Source organism: Camellia sinensis, chromosome 10 (assembly GCF_055761805.1).
Source record: "Camellia sinensis isolate YWXY chromosome 10, ASM5576180v1, whole genome shotgun sequence".
In the NCBI taxonomy this organism is placed as follows: domain Eukaryota; kingdom Viridiplantae; phylum Streptophyta; class Magnoliopsida; order Ericales; family Theaceae; genus Camellia; species Camellia sinensis.
In genome coordinates, this window is record NC_138970.1 from 90,900,240 (window position 1) to 90,904,814 (window position 4,575).

Here is a 4,575-nt window from a genome sequence, read left to right on the forward strand (position 1 = left end):
ACACAATCTCATTGCATGATGACTTATTAATCCAAGGACATAATTTCAATGAATGCATAACAAAAGACCAACAAAACCTCCTCTCCATTATGGATTGATCAAGAGAAGTGGCTGACCTTGGAAACTTGAACCATTTCATCACTAGCAAGTATGAAATGACCCAAGTTTTCATGTGTTCAATTAACGTTCGATTGAACACAAAACCTTTTATTATCTTGTATCACTTTTAGTCCCAATTTTATTACTTCACTTTAATTACCATCAATTCATTAGTTCATTGAATCCAATAATGAGTAAGTCCTCTAATCGAAAGGAGCATCAAACAAAGAGCTGTTTTGGACATAAGAGAGATGCCATGCTGTTGGTAATGAACCCCAAAAGGGATTAAAACATTAAGCACAACAACCTCTATCTCAAACTTAAACAAGCAAATAGTTTGAAACAACTTTCAAAACAAAGAAAAGCTGAGAAAAGAGGGAGGTTGTAGATGTGATTAGACATGAATACAAATATGGAAAGCAAAAAATAAACACTATCAACTCAAATAGGTTGGTGGCTAAGCCCTAAACCACCAAGCCTATGAGGACCATTAGACAACAAACATGCTATACAAAGCTCAAATGCAATGAACAACTAAAAACAATCCTAAAACAGTCTAAAAAAGTGCTGGAATGAAGACAAAAATAGCTAAAACAATAGGCTAAAATGTTGAGGAATTAATACTAGCACACAATTTTGGGAATTCAAAATATGGTTTTTGCCTATGAAAAACTTCTAAAAATCAGTGGTAAAAAGCTCAAAAAAAGATGATGAGAAGGTGGGAAACACAAGGGCAAAGGCCTTAGAAACAAGGTTTAAAGAAGGGTTATCAACCCCTCTATCTTTAATGGCCTTAAACCACAAGTTTCAGCCTAAAAATACAGGTAATAAACAGCTTAAAAAATAGTAGAAAAGATGGAAAACAACAGAAATGAATCCTTGAGTCACAAACCACCGATTTCACACTCTCAAGTTCCTCAACAGCTAAAATTCAAGCTCAAATCACCTCATCAAGAAACTCTCTAAGTTTGGTTTAGAGTGTTTGAGCAAAGGCTATGTAAGTTGCAAGAGAGAGAGAGAGAGAGAGATGGAGAGAGAGAGAGAGAGAATTATAGAGAGAGAGAGAATTTGCTCTTCTAAAAATATTTTCTCACTCCTAAATTTTTCCAACCTTGAGAGCAAGAGGGGAGGTCCTCTATATATAGAAAACCATGTGCCTATCTCGAAAATATCTGTATACATACAGTTGGAATGCGCATGCATATAGGGGGTCAGTTGGCAGAAAATATCCGCCTTTTTGCTCTAGTGTCTGGCGGGCCACATTAGTGGGTGGCAAGCCACACTAGTGGACGACAGATCACTGGAGGCACAGTCCTGAAAAACCACATCTTTGGTCCAAAACGAGACACAAGGTTTGATGGTTGAAAATTGAGGTTTCCTGCTGAGGAAATCAAGCATGTGACAAGCGTACATATTCATCATTGAGTGATCAATTAATGGCGCCCAAGCCTTAAGGGCCGTAAAAAATGGGGTGTCTACAATTGCCCCTCTTTGATAGAGCTCAAAGTCATAACACAATGTGAGTGAATGTCAAATCCTGAAGACGACCTATTTTGACAAGGCCGTAAGACTTGGGCAAACAATCAAGACATAAATAAAATTAGTTGAGCTCGCAAGCTGCCTATGTATCCTTATGTAGGGAATCAAGCCAGTGTAGTTTGGGGCAGGATGCAAATGATATGCACGAAAAAGATACTTTAAAAGCTCGACTCACACGCTCCGCGAAGCTGCCTATTTTGAAAACTCATGATCACGCAAGATGATGCACTAAGCAATAACAAATGCGATAAGCAACAACATAATAACCCTCAAACCAAAATAGGTTCCACGTGGAAAGAACTAAAAATGCGCACTCTAACCACACCGAAGGCATGAAAAGAGGAGAGAAAACCACTCAGGGTCACGTTTTACGTGTCCTGAGATACTCTAATCACGCTGAAATCACGAGAAGAGAAGAAAAATCACTGAGAGTCGCGTTTCATGTGTCCCGAGATAAAACCTGCTAAGGGTCGCGTTTTACATGTCCTGAGATATTCTAATCATGTTGAAATCGTGAGAAGAGGAGAAAAACCGCTCGGTGTCGCATTTCAAGCATCCCGAGATAAAACCCGCTCAGGGCCGCGTTTCATGCGTCCTGAGATACTCTAATCACGCTGAAATCGTGAGAAGAGAAAAATCGCTCGTAGTCGCGTTTCACGCGTCCCAAGATAAAACCCGATCAGGGGCGCGTTTCACACATCCTGAGATACTCTAATCACGCTGAAATTGTGAGAAGAGGAGAAAAACATCTCGGAGTCACATTTCACGCATCCCAGGACTAAAACAAAAGGGACGAGACCGTACAACAAATACACAATGAAGTGAAAGTGTGCGATAGATGCACGAGGTGAACAAATGCGATAGATGCACAAAGTGAACAAGATTACAAATCAATACAGTGACAATGTAGGTTCCATGCAAGATAGACAACTGACGTATGATGTGAATTGAGAGCATGCTTTATGCAAAATTGAAAACATATTCTATGCATGAATCATGAATGATGCAAGGCACGCATGCAACAGAAGAGAACAAACATATATTTTGACAGAACAAACAAAAGTGATGTTTGGCGACAACCTTCGACTTACCTCTTGGAGACTTTGTAACATGCTCAAAAAGGATACATCCTATCCATCTTGGCAAGTGGAGAACGTTCAAGCGCCGGAACACGAGTATTGGGAATGATGCAATTGGAACATAGTTTCGAGTCCCTCAAGAACCAATCTGAACCCAAAAGAGAACTTTCCATACACTACTAGAGCAAAAGAGGAACCAAACAGTACTGGGCCATAAACAAGAACCGCCAGCCACTAATGAAAAAAAGGGGGCAAAAATGACATTTTGCCTCGAGTCTTTATATACACATCACCACACTTCATTTCCTCACTCACCTATGTCCGAAAACACTCCCTCTCTCTCTCTAGGTGCTTTCTCTCTCTAGATTTGTGCTTTACACGTGTTTTCCAACTCCCCATACAAATTTTTTTCGTAAACCCTCTTTGATTCTCTACATTTTGAACCGATCCGATTTTGTTTTTGTTGATCTTTTTGCATTTTCAGTACTTCGGGCTTGTTTCCGTCGAGTTTTTCTCGGGTTTCACGAATTTTCCCAGGTTTTGACTTTTTCTTCCATTTTCTCTCCTAGGGTTACTTTTTCCAAGTTTTCCTTATTTTCTCCATTTTTCTTCATTCTTCACCCACTTTTCACCCACTTTCCAAATGGCGGATGATATTCGACATGATGGTGCTCCTCCTGAGGTTCCACCTCCACTATCACCCCATATCGAGGTGGAGGAGCCGGTGGTTGCCGAGGCCGGTGAAGCAGCGGAGGGCATTGCGGCTGACTTTGAGGCAGAGCTCACTCTAGGACTCGAGCCTGAGCCACTACCACTGAGGGTACAACCCTTTGATTTGGTGACTTATCATCCTCACAAGCACATACTCGCGACTAGAGGCCTGGCGCCTTTTGACGATTTCACTGGTGGCATGCTAGAGGATGTCTTACTGAGAGAGCCTCACTCCCATCTTTCTTACGATGCTTCTGAGGTACAAACTTTATTTTCATGCTTTCTTGCCTTCCATTTGACTGTATTTCTTACACTGCCTTGCATCTGACTGTACTTTATCACTATCGTTCATCTGAATGCTCTTTCTTTGCCACAGGGGGACTCACGTTCTTATAGGGAGACAATGCCCCTGAGTCCCCCTGAGAAAGAGGATGAAGAAGGCCTCTCGAGCTTGAGATGACTGGCACCGATTTTTGTACTTTTTGCTTAGCTTCTTTTATTTTGGTAGTTCAGCACATGTATAGCTTTAGATAGGCTTTTACTTTTGCTTTTGCTTGTACTTTCTTTTCTAAAAGCTATGATCGGGGGAAAACCCTGCAGTTTTATGAAATAGTTATTGTTTTTGCATCATGAGCACCGCATTTGCTTGAAATAGAAATGGAGTTGAATTTGAATCCACCAAATGAAAACTTGTATTGGCACGATGTTCTTAATCGGGTAATGAGTCAACCAATGACAAAAATATAAAATACAACTCCATAAACAAATCAAAAAAAACCCAAACGCAGATATGCACACTTGCAAAACCAAAAGACTCAAAACAAGACCTCAAAACACAAAGATTAGGACAAAACCAGGCTGCCAAAACTGCCAGACCCACAAGTGGACTGCATGCCAGAAGAAGTGGGTGGGTGGCCAGAAAAGGTGGGTGGCCGGCCACTTGTGATGAATCCACCAGACCGCTGACAGCTGGCCTTTACTCATAGCGTTATCTTCTACAAAAGGTCATTTTCCGTGATTTCTTCACTAAAACCTCATTTTTGCTACTGTTTCTTCCACAAATTGAGATATTCCTTGCCGAGAAGCTCACAAATTGGATAGCCACTTTAGACAAGGTAAATTTTTGAGGTTTTGACATAAACGTGCT